Source organism: Rissa tridactyla, chromosome 12 (assembly GCF_028500815.1).
Source record: "Rissa tridactyla isolate bRisTri1 chromosome 12, bRisTri1.patW.cur.20221130, whole genome shotgun sequence".
NCBI classification, from domain to species: Eukaryota; Metazoa; Chordata; class Aves; order Charadriiformes; family Laridae; genus Rissa; species Rissa tridactyla.
This window is the reverse complement of record NC_071477.1, coordinates 6,826,969-6,839,504: the sequence shown is the minus strand read 5'-3', so window position 1 is coordinate 6,839,504 and position 12,536 is coordinate 6,826,969.

Sequence of the window (12,536 nt, the reverse complement as noted above, 5' to 3'; positions counted from 1 at the left end):
GCTGCTAATTATGTAAAAATTGCCACAGTGCGTGCTCAGTTGAGCAATTGCCTTCCCTTGGCAAGTGGGATCACTCCTCAACTGTATGTCAAATGGGAAAATTGACATTTCCTAAGCAAACGAACCAACCTGTCATACACTGTGTTTTATTTTGAAAACTGTTTGCTTGTAGATACGTTGGCAGTGGTGGATTTGGCAACAGTACATGGGAATGTCCCTTGTGTGCTGAATTGTGACTGGTAGTGTGGGAGGACAGGTGTCAAAGCAGGGCTGTGTCATTTTCTAAACTTCAGGAATCTGCATTAATGAAAATTCCTGTTTTGGAGAACTGAAGGAGTAACTGCTTAAAACACTTGCTACTTGCTGGTAATATTTGTTTATGTGACCTCTTAAATAAATTTTTTCTTGTTTAAACTTAACTCTAGACTTTGGAGGTGCATAGCATGGACAATACAGCAGTACACAGGATGCCCTTTGTCTTGGGTTTCAAAACAGTAAGTAGAGTATATGACTCCTCATGCAGCTGACAAACATACCTATTTGTTCTGGTTATTCTGTGCTCTCTAACATCTGTTTTACTAATCTTACATCTCAGTGAATGAGAAAGAATTGACGATGTCGATCATAATTGTAGAAAGGCAAAAAGTTCTGCTTTTGAGATGTCCATCTCAAAGACCACCTAAGTGTAACAGTAAAATGCGTGACAAGATGCAAGTATTACAGCACAGCATCATGAAGGCCCTGCAATTACTCAGTGGTGCTCCTAACAAAACCATTTGCTGATGAAATAGTTCTTTGAGTCTCCAAATTGAAGGATGACTAGTATTTAAGGTGTGCTTTCAGAGGCAAATTTGCACATAGATGGTGATCTAAAATTAGTTTAGTTGCTTAAATCACTATTTTGTAATAGCAAAGATATTGTTTGTAACATTGAAAATTAATCTAGGAAGTCATATCCTGCTTGTATTACTCTGTCTTTTTTTTTTTTTTTTTTTAAAGTTTGAGACCCAAATGCTGATTTAAATCAATGAGCAGTGACTGCTGACTTAGTAGTGCTCTGACCATGTATTTTACTCCAGTTAAAGTGAGCAACTACCAGGTAACAAGGAACAAAATGTTAATAGTTATGTGCTATATTTAAAGCAAACAAACACCTTTAATTGCATCTCTACTGAACACTTGGAAACCATCTTCTAAGTGCAGATGCACAGTTCTATGCTTATTAGTAAAGATATTCACCATCCATTCAGATTTTCAGCTCAGTTTTTGGGAATGAGTATCTCTGAAGGACAAATCTTATTCTTAGGGGATCCCAGCAGGAAAACTTGTCTGTGTCTGCATTTTGAAAAAGGGATGCAGTGGCTTTACCTGCACCTGCTGAACATGAATTGATGTTATGCTGTTAACAAAAGAAAAAGTTAAACATTGTAAATGGACTAAAGCATGCAGAAGAGATCAGAAGTAATTTTCCACCCTTCTTGGTACTGGTAAAGCATTAGTAGGACGACTATAACCAAATTTAGGCACTGCGCTTTGAGGAAGTTACAGACCAGGTGAACAGTGTCCAGAGAGGAAGTAAAAAATATAAGAATTTTGGGAAAAAGAGTTTACAAAAAAACTTGCACTTGGAGTTCCTTTCCTTGCAGGCACAGCTAGGAAGGCATTTCAAGCCTTCAGAAAGAAGATAATTTGTTCTCTGTATCCATTCATTCACAAGAAGCAATTTCTTGACTATAAAGCTAGATATCAGAAAAACATTTTTAGCTTTAAGAGGATATTTGTAATAGATTGTGAGTTTCGGCTGAGGAAAAAAATAGACAAATACCAGTCTGGAATGAGAAAGGGAATAGCTCGAAGACTGTTTGAGATCCCTTCCAGCCCTGTTCTTCTGATTTTATGATTATATATTTTTTTCATAATTGCTGAAAGCACTCTTGCACCACGAGTTAGAGTAAGTAATTTTAACAGTTGTAACTTCAGTTACTGAAAAATTGTTCCTTATTCCAAGCGAGCCTGTCAGATTACTTTTCCTGTCCCGGATCGCAAGCTTTTCTTCTACAGAAGTGTCTTCCTTTAAATGAAACACGGTCAAGAAATTCTTTGTCAGTTCCCTGCCAACTTCTCAGAAAACCCACCTATTGCTGAAACAAAAAACACTTAATAGAACATACTGTCCAGAAGGAGAGAAAAAAATTCTTGAATTATACTGATATAGAAAAGAATCATATTGTCTGTCTCTGACTCGCTCTCACTCAAACTCGACTATTTTGCAAACAGAAAAGCTGTTCCTGGCCATCTCTGTTTCAGACGTCTCCTTCAGGCTGACTTTTGGCTGTTCTTCATAGAAACTCTTTTTTTTTTTTCTGTACATCCAGGCTTTGTTTGATTTCTGAAGGATACGAATGCCCCACTTCCTTTGCTTCTCCGAAACCCCATGCTGTATGTTAATCAAGACAGTCAAGAGCTGGCTGAAAAGGCATCGGAATTGATCAGATTTAAGCACATGCCTTAAAATATTTAGATAAATTAGGCACTTGATATTTAACTGCGGCCTACCATGAAACTCATTTGATTTTTATCAAAACAAGCTCATTTAGGCTCCCACCTCCCTGCTTTTGTCCTGACAATTAATCAAACTCTAAAATTAGAAACTGTCACATGATAGTTTTAAGCAGGAAAGCAGTTGTATGAAGGCAGCGCGGAGTGGTAGGCACTTTTGTCAAACTGAAGCATGCTGCTGCATGGTGGTGTATGCAAAAGGATACATGCTTACTCATTTGAATGCAAACCAGTTGTAGGCAAAACATCTTCAGGGCAGAGCTAGAAAGGGGGAAATGATTGATTGAAATAGGTTTCCAAGTGATTTATCTAATCCAAAGTTATTTTCCACATCCTCTTCAATCGATGAAAAAACAGCACAATACACTGGAACCATTTTGCTCTCCAAGGTGTGAGGTTATACAGGAATTACTGGTACTTTTCAGTGGTTGGAAGCACTTAGCTCTTGGCCCCCTGCCTCATAATACAGCCCGGGCTGGTACAAGCAGTTCTGCAAAACATATAATTTTACTTCAGTTGTTTTAATGATCAGGAAACGTATACTTTTAAACTGATCTCTACTGTGCAATTACATGTGTTTTGATGAAAATACTTTTTTTTTTTTAAATTAGTTTCGTTCCCATAATGACGCTAGCTAGACTGTTCTGTTAGTAAGCAAAAATCATAGTATTCTTTCGTCAGGCTGTTTATCTTTCAGTTCCAATTCTGTTTCTATGAAGAAACTGGATCAGAACTGCTCGTTTTAAAAAAAAAAAAAAAAAAAAGTTCCTCAACTTTGGAGAATTAGATCTATAACCAAGCTCTGTTTTCAAGTCAGTTACAATTTGATTGATAAATACATACAAATGTTTCTGTTTAAAACAAAACAAAAAGATGTCTGAATCCTGAGTCTGTGGCTTCTTATTTATTTTCCTGTGCTGGTGTGGTAATGACGCATGGAACAAAAATCTCTTTTCCATGTGTGTGGCAGATAAGACTAGAAATAATATGTTAAAATTGTAGGTGAGACATGATACTTATGCTACTTAATAAAACTCGATTTATTTCAAGTAGCTTATGAAAGAATAAGATAAATCAGGCTGGATTTTGAAACTTTAGGGTTATAAATATTATCACAGACCCTTTTGCTCTTTGTTGGAAGGAACATGAAAACTCTTGAGGTTTTGGGGGGAGCTGGCTGCAAAATTGGAGGAACTTAGAGGTGGGGTGCATGTTCATCGTTCCGTGGGAATGTCGCTGGCTGTCTCTGGGACTGCAGATTGAGATATTATTGTGTAAATTAAACATCAGGTATTCATTTTCCACATACATACAAGATTCAGTAATTACTGCACTCACACAGTAGATGACAGCTGTTATCATTCTGATGAAAAGAGCCTTAAATTAAAACCCTGTTCCTTTGCATAGATCCCTGTCAGAAACAAATGTTAATTTTCTTGGTTGGTCAGCCTTGTTCCTTGGGTCCTCTGCCAGGTACAAATAAGGGCTAGATCTTCGTTTCTGTTTTCTTTGGTGTTCCCTGGCATGCTGATAGTTTTGCAGCTGAGATTAATTATTAAAAGATTTGTGTATATACCCGATGTTCAGACTTCAGCTAATACTGTGGCATTTTGCGTGTGTGCAAAGACTAAAAACTACCTAGATTTTTTTTTTGTTTGCTTTCTAAAATGTGGTGCACTTGTGGGAAGAGAAAAAGGTTAAATGACCAGGATATGCTCTTAGAACAGATGTCCGCATAGACAGACAGAGCGAGGTCTGTCTAAGAAGCAGACAACTTTGCCCTGCTTTCTGACTGCAGAACGGAGTGGCTCACATGGATTAACTTGGTGACATCTGTTTGGGTAATACACATTCAAGAAGGGGAGGTGCTATTTGTACACCTCTGTTTTCTTTGGAAACCTTTCCCAATTATAGGAGATTAAAACCTTTAATATGTCATTATTTCAGGCCAGATTTCAACTGCCAAGCACTACCATGTTCTTCGGATAACGAGTCGAAAAAATCGAGCCCGTTGAAAAGGCATGTTTGACATACAGAATAACTGCTGCCCGTTAGGTCCTTATGCAGGAGGGTTTTAAGATATATGGGAAAGCCCTGAGATGCACCCATGCTGCGAAGGGACATGGGGACCGAGTGAGTGGCAAAGCTAAGGGCTTCTCTGTGCTGGTTTAACCACCAATACACGAACATCCCACTACTGTTAGAGACCTTAAAATGCCATGTGACTTGTACAGTAAATACATCTAATGCTACCTAGCAGTCACTCTTGATTTCTGCTACAATTAATAACCCAGTGGTATGACTTATAGCAGAAGTCCGTTCCTGTTACATTTACTTGGAATGACCTCTGTCAACAAAAATCAGGGTTCCAGGAACACTATTCTCTGTCTTTATTTTTTAAAAAAAACCCCACAGTTTATTGTAGTTGCTGTTGATTTCCTTCCAAAGGTGCAGGATAAAAAGAACTTGGATGGGAAAGGAGAGATGCAGGGTGAAGCCCTGGGTTACATGTGGGTTTTGAGAGCCCTTGTTTCATACAAAGGTCCTGGGGCTTGTTGGGGAAAATTTGGATTGGCTTTGGGTTCCTAACTTCATTCCCATACTGGAAATTGTCCATAAAGCAAATGAAAATCGTGGAATTGTCCCCCCAGAAACAAAGCAATCAGATCAATTTAAGAATAATAACAAAGAATCTTTATTTTTTGAAGGCAATGGTAAATCATCTCTTTAGAAAAACACAGTACGTGTCCCAAAGCAGAACAGCAAAAATAAAAGCGCTCTTGAGCAAATATTGCAAAAGAAACTTTAAATATAGTCAAGCCATCTATCTGTTTAAGATGGTTTGCTGAAAACTGTAACTTTTCTGCAATGTTAGAGTGGCTCTGTAGTAAGGGAACCAGATTTCTGCGTTTCTAAGGGAGGGAAATGTCTCCCTGGGATTTTATAGATGAGAATGTTTTGGCATTTTACAGCATTATAATTTTTCCTTTTTTTTTTTTTTTTTTCCCCTTCTGTCTAAAGCTGCAAGGATAGTGTGAATATCCAAAATATAATTGCCTGTGGATGTCATTATTTCAGTGCCTGTATCATTTGCATGCACAAAGTCTTTGGAGTTTCCATGTTGTATAGGTTCACCTTGACTATGTGGCCGAGAAAGGAAATGTGAGTTTAATAGCTTTTGTACTTTTAAAAGCTGGCTGGGCTAGAGATAAATGTCTTAGCTCTGAGGAATTGCAGCTTGTGAGAATCTCACACATCTCTCCTGAGAGGGAGACATGATGGCGTGTTGGTGCCTTTTAACTCAAATGCAGGTCTGAAGCTAACTTGGGTTTCCAAGATTGAAAATTGCCAGAAGCCTTTTCTTTTCCTCGTTGTTCTCCTTTGGGCGTATGAAACAAGTTAGGGCTCTCTCCAAATAGACATGCGTGCAACTTTTCTTAATCAGGCAGCTGTCTTTATTTTATTTAGTTTCTCTTCACGGCCGAGTAGTTTGCATGCGTTTTGACGCGGGTGGTGGGAAGAGAGGAGGCCTGTGCTCGCTCAAGGAATCGTCCGTTCTCATTGCTGGCCTGGCTGTCATGGGGAGATTTCGTGGAGAAGCTGGACATGCTGCGCTGCTGCTTCTCATTGCTGGGCTGTGCCTTGGGCCCTTGTGCAAGCAGTTACAATTTTGTGTTTTGTGAATATTCTGGCTTCACAATTTCCTGAATACTTCTGCCACTTATTTATTACTGCCTTTTATTTATATTAATAGAAGTGTATGCAGACGCAGAACTGAGGCTTAAAAAAAGTTCAAGCCAATACTTGCATTTTTTTTCTGAGATATTTTCACAGCTCTAATATTCAAACACTGCTTTTACTAATTAAGTTTTCTTAATTATATGATTTGCAAGATTAAAAGGCCACTGCCAATATAAACCGCATATTGCCCCTAAACTGTTAGATTATTAAATTGAATTTTTAAAATTAATTTTTACTTGCCATGATTTGTATTCTGTTTGTTCTGTGCTATTTTAAGCTTGGATAATAAATATCATGTCAGTCTCATATTCGTTTGTGGACAATTCCAAGTTTTCAGTGCTACAGGGTAAAGGTTTGAAAGGCAACAGCACAATTTTTTTGTTTTGCTTTAAAGAATTGTTTTCTTAATTCTGTTAGTCTTACGCTTTACAGAAGACTTTTATTTTTAAACAAAATAGAAAACTGGGCTAAATAGAAGTTGACAGCATCTCTTGAAATGATATTCTTGTTTATGACAGTGTAGAGGAGAGGCACAAAAAGTCAGAGGTCATTTTTTATATGCAGTAGATTCTCATATGCAAGAATGTCTGGATGTGTAAAGTGTCTGTACGAGACTGAGTCATCTCTTCTTCTCTGATGGGATTTCTCAGGGCTATTGCTGTAAAAAATGCTTGTGATAAGAACATCTCCTTGGTAATGTGTTTTGCAACCCTGGCATGTCCTATTTGAATGACCTAGCTCACTGGCGATGGCCACAGCTCATCACAGACTACAGGTGGGTGACTGGACATAGCAAATAAGATCATCGGGCAAAAGCAGGAGCTAAGTCACCACCATGGGTTAGCAGGGGAGCTGTGTGCAGGCCAAGCTCATGCTGATTAGACGGAGATTGGCAGAATTGTACTAGCGTAGGAATAGCACCTATGTGTCTGAGCCTGCTGCTGGTGAGCTACTGGGCTGGGCAGGGACTGGGGCACTCAATGGAGGGCACGTTTGGATGGAACTGGTGGGAGCACTAAAGCTATAGCCACACCGTGGAATTCTGGCAGAGCATAAGGCAGTTAGTTCTGGTTCATTTGGCTGGCCCTAAAGTCAGTTGTGCCCATTCCTACTGGAAATAAACCACTTGTTCCAGCAAAAGAGCTTGAATATAGAGTTGTGCTTGGGGGTCCATTTTTTTGGGAGGTAATCAGCTCTATGGGTGGCATGCCAGTGTGGTTTGAGAATGGCTGGGGATTTGGCCCCGAGTGCCCTTACCCCAGTAATGCAGTGAGCAGTCGTGCAGGGCCAGGGCACAGGCAGGGCCTGCTGGAGGTGTCACGGCCCAAACCTGGCTGTCTCCGCTCTGAATGTTAAAGCGTTTGGTTGTTGTGTTGTGGAAGTGAAAGCCACAGAGAGATGCAGGGTAAAGTGAAGCATTATCTTCACATGTACAGCAATTTCACAGATGATACAAAATCTTTGTTGAAAGCAATGGTCATCAGTACAGGGAGCTCAGCCTTTAGGTCAAGAGCACAACATATTAATGTAATTTCAGTTTTGGCTCCTATCTTAAGGCAAACTGAAAGCAGTGCACGCTTCATGGTGAGCAGAAGCTTGCATAACAGCTAATTGTTATTTTGTTGTGTAATGGAGGAAGGGTGAAACTCCTTGGTGAAGTTGCTTATTATATTTTTTTTTTTGCCTAATTTCAAATATTGTGGGCCAAACATCATGAAGTCCTAAAAGAGCTATAACAGATTAGCAAGTGGTATAATAAATATATGATAAACTCTGATCTTACCCTACAGATTTCTCTTCCTGACAGCAAGGGCAATAAGAAAATATTTGGTTGAATGATCTAATAAATATGATTATTAATTGCATATGCTTTTTCTGATCCATAACACATAGTCCTTGTTCTGCATCCAGGTTAGAACAGGCAGCCCTTAACACCCACTGACTTTGGTAGATACTCGTCCAGGTGCAAAGGACTGCACAAGTAAATAGTAGGACTAAGGCCAATATATGCTGCTTGTTTGAAATGCAGATGCCTTTTGAGGAGAGAGGAGAACTGAAACCTGTTTAAACAGCAACAGTAGTGCTGAAGTAAAAACGTGAAACAGGGAAAGTATCTCCTAATACCAGTTGATTTTTTTGGGGGAGGGGGGCATTAGGTATATAAGCATCCTGAATTCAGACGAGAATATCAGGTTGCTGATTATTTGTCTCCTATATAAAGTAAAACTGAATGTTTCAAACATAATGTGTTGAGCACATGCACGTAGTTTTAGATATTGAGGAAGGAATACTTTTTCCTTGAAAGAAAACGGTCAGTATTTTTGGCGTCTGACAGAAACAAGAGAGAAGAGGCATGGAGAGAAGCTTTCTTCCACTTCATGGCTTCCTGAAAAATCACATTGAAAAAACCCCGCTCCATGTGTGAGTGCATGCAGAGGGATGACGGTGCAGACATGCCATTGGCTTTAGACACTGTCTTGATAAGGACCTTTCTCAGAGCCAAGACCCAGTCCCTTTCAGAAAGCTGCCTCTGTTGTGCTGCTGTCCCAGTTTATGACTTTTTTTTTTTCCACTGCAAAAGATCTTGGATTGAGGGATTGTTCTGATGATCTGTTCAGTGTTCCAAAGGGGCCGATTAATCTGAAAAACCCAACAAGACAGCTGAAACTGCTGCCAAAAACTGTCATCCGTTCTGCTTTCTCAACTGCCAGCTTTCTGTGCTTTTGCTGCAAAGACAGGTCCACTCTTAAAGATGCAGCTTGACATTTTCTAATACAGCAGCAACAGGGCAAATGATGGGGGAGTGATTTAGGGGTCTATGAGTTTTCCCTTTATTCTGTCATTTCCAAGTAGTGGTGTTTATCTCCTGAGGTAGCACAAAGCTCAGTACTGCTATTAATTCTTGTCTGTTGAATGCAATTTAATCCAGTGGCAGAGAGGATTGAAGTCTTCTGGAGGGGAAGGTGGCCCTCGAAGGTCAACGTGATGGAGTTTGTATGGCTTGTTGTCTGCACATCTCGCAGCATCGCTGGTTCATGGCAGTAAGAAAGGTGAATTACTCCTGAACTGGATTTCCTATATGTTTACTTAAAGAAATTAATAATAATGCATTATTTCTGCTGTGCATGGGAGTGTCAGTGCTGATGCTAAGCAAGAGAAAAGGAGGCTCCTTGTTCTTTGAAGGGAGAGATGTGAAGCTCTGGAAAGAGCAGGGTGGCTTAACTATCCCTCCCCTGACCCACATGCAGTGTTTACGTAAGGCAGGGTGAGCCTCTGTCCCCCTCTTGTGGCTGGTGCACCCTGGGATTGGCAGCAGGAGAGCAGATGGCAGGAGGCCTCCAGCCCTGCAGTGGAGTTGACACCTCTGCACCAAGGTCCTGCGCTTAGGGCTTTTTAGATGCCAGACCTGGGTGCCTTACTGTGACTCTCTAAGGATACTCTTCAGCTGTGGAAGCATAAGGCAAAAGGGAAAAAATAATTTAAAAGAAAACTGGATAACTGCAATCGAAAGCTTGAGGGAGTGTTTAATGGGGCCATTAATAAATGACTCAGGCAGCCAATGGGACATAGCCTTTGGTCTCATGCCTTGCAGTACTCCAGAGGCACACTGTAATGAACCCATAAAACGTGCCCCATCAAGCCTTAGTGCTTTAGCACAAAACACTCCTGAATTTAATGTATGGTGGATGGCAAAGTGGTGCCTGTAGTAAACACCTAGGACAGCTGGTGTTGAGACAACCTTGTTAGGGGATGAATTTTTTTAATAGGGAAATCTTCAACTATTTTCAGAGTTTTTAAGAATACCAGAGTGTTCTGGGTAAAGGAGAGGAACAACTTCCTGAACTCTAACTTGTCGGGAAACCTCTGTGTTAACCCCCACCACGTATGCAAATAGTGAAAGGTGTAAATGTCTCCAATAATGTTTTGCAGTGTTAGCAATATGTTTTGATCCTGGATACAGCTACGGAAAGCAGTACATTGTAATAGCAATCATTACTGTTCTAGATCCTCAGATAGTATAGTGCAGGGTGCTACAGAAGCCCCTAACTAAAGATTAAATTTGATTAAATATACTCCCAGCAAACTGGCTCAGTTGTGCCAATTAACTTGGAAATGCGGCAGTGTTTTATTGCTTTAGGAATGAATGGTACTTATTGGCTTCTTATATAACAGTTTGACTTCCTCATCCAGTCAGAAAATTGAGCATCTGTCAGACCATCAACCCATAAATGTCTTCATTAGATCTGATAAACAGACCATGGCAAGCCAGAAGGTTGGAAGGTACCACCCTTCTGCCTGGGGGGCTGGACTCACTTAACAGGCTTAAAACGAGGGAGCTATGTAAAACAGGGAGAAACGCTCTGGGTGAGCAATACAGAAGAGCTGCTCTGAGACGTGCCCAGGTGCAGCACTGAAATAACCGCTCTTAGGGCCATAAGGGACTCTTCCCTATCCCTGTTACCAAACAAACAAAGCCTTGGCAAGTGACCGGTTCAGGAAGCTGTCCCCAGACAAATTGTTGGGTGTGATCCCAATATAGTTGGACTAGAGCCTACTGACAGCTGAGATCCCTCTGGAAAGCACAGGTTGTCATTGATTTGAAGGAGCTCTGCGACCCAAAGACTGGGTTTTGTACCAGACTGAGTGGTGTTCGCTGGAGGCTCTCTTGCTGAGGCCTCCTGTTGCCTTGCCTCCAAGTATTCTGCTCCTGTTCTTGTGTTCCTGCACAAAGAATCTGCACGACGAGCCAGGAGTATCACCCACAAAATGTTGCTTTTCCTGGCTAAGTTTTGAGACTCTATTGGAGCAGCCCTCACCTTGAGTTGTTGTACAGCTCTTCCACCTGACCTCAGTACAATAAAGTCTGTGGTGTTGGCAACAGAGATGTTGACAATATCACAGTAGAAGATGGAAGTCCTTAATCACACAGATACACAGATGTTCCATTTCCACTAAAAGCACTAAAAAGAACGGAGAAGACACAGGCAGATGAGCTTTTAAATGCTGTACCACAAAGTCTTCCTTCAAAGCGCAAAATTCTTTTTCATCTTCCACAAACTCTGACCTTACTCTGTGTTCTGATAAATCTTTCCCTTTAAATAAAGCTGCTGCTGTTGCACAACTTTTGGTCTTGCAAAATGTAAAGCCATCTGTTACAACCTCAATTACAGGTTAGAGGAGACAGAAACTTATTTGATGGACTGCAACATCAGGATTTGCCTTCACTGTATGTCTGAGTGAAAAGACCCAACCTTTATGAGAGAGGCCAGGTCAAGAACATAGGGGTTTGTCTACCAAAGTAAATTGAAGGGTGTGAAAGACTGATTTTTAGTTCATGCTGAACTTCTAATGAAGTCAGAACTGATATGTACAGCTAGATGTGTCTGTGTGTACAGTGGTACATAAAAGCCTTTTTTTTCCCCCCTACAGAGTTTTCAAATATTACTTACGTGCTGCTCTGCATTTTAAGAATCCGTACCCTCATGAAGGAAAACTTCAAAGTAGTGATAGCCACTCAAATTGCTACGTATATGTTGCTATTGAGACAAAAGAATTTAGTTTCTATTGAGTTCATTCTTTGCAAACTCAACGTGGTGCCATATGAGAGAAAATCAGTAGCCTGTCAGTTTGGTTTATTTTTACTGGGAGATTGATATTTTGTAGATTTTCATCTTTGTAAAGCTGTAATCACATGATTATCAAAAAAAAGAAAAGAAAAGACTTTAATTCAAAAGAGTTTATTATGTCGTAGTTTCAGGAAAAAAAATCAAACTAAGTATATGGAAAAAGCCTGTCAGAAACCCCAAAATGTAGCTTAAAAATATATCCTCTTTGTTTTCATTTCCCTATGGGTAATTCATGGGATCCTCAGAATGCACAACCAAGATTTATTTTTGAAGCTTGGGGTTGTCATTAATGAAGCAGTCACCCTGCCAATTAGACCAAAGATGTTTGTTTAATAGCTGATATTTTTTCCTTTACCCTGTTGCAATTCCCTTGGGAATAGGAAGCCCAGGTGCCCATACTGGATATTCCTTGGGCAAGTACTTGGCTCCAAGGCCTTTTACTCGCAGGGAGCATGTTGGCATGTTGGCTGGGCTCTGTCTCATCTGGGAAACCTTGGATAGTATGTGCTGACCGGAATAGCGCAGCCATGGTTGGGATTCCTCTCCTGTTCAAAGGGAGGTGAAAACCCAAGCTCAGATCATCAGTAGGGTTTCCCTTCCCCCATCCTG